We start from the raw sequence: 492 nt of genomic DNA on the forward strand, positions 1-492 counted from the left end.
ATTGAATGTCTCACAACCACCATTAATTCACACATATATACACACATGTATATATATATCTATACATACAATTAGCTAGCTATATACAATTTCTTCTAATTGGTGCCTGATACGTCTCCAACGTATCTATAATTTTTGATTGCCCCATGCTATATTATCTACTGTTTTGGACTACATTGGGCTTTATTTTCCACTTTTATATTATTTTTGGGACTAACCTATTAACCGGAGGCCCTGCCCAGGATTGCTGTTTTTTTGCCTATTTCAGTGTTTCGAAGAAACGGAATATCAAACGGAGTCCAAGCGGAATAAAACCTTTGGAAACGTGATTTTCTCACCGAACGTGATCCAGGAGACTTGGACCCTACTCCAAGGAGTCAAAGAGGCGGCCACGAGGGTGGGGGGCGCGCCCCCCCTAGGGTGCGCCCCCTGCCTCATGGCCCCCCCGGAGCTCCACCGACGTACTTCTTCCTTCTATATATACCCACGTAC

Source organism: Triticum aestivum, chromosome 5A (genome assembly GCF_018294505.1).
Source record: "Triticum aestivum cultivar Chinese Spring chromosome 5A, IWGSC CS RefSeq v2.1, whole genome shotgun sequence".
Classification (NCBI taxonomy): domain Eukaryota; kingdom Viridiplantae; phylum Streptophyta; class Magnoliopsida; order Poales; family Poaceae; genus Triticum; species Triticum aestivum.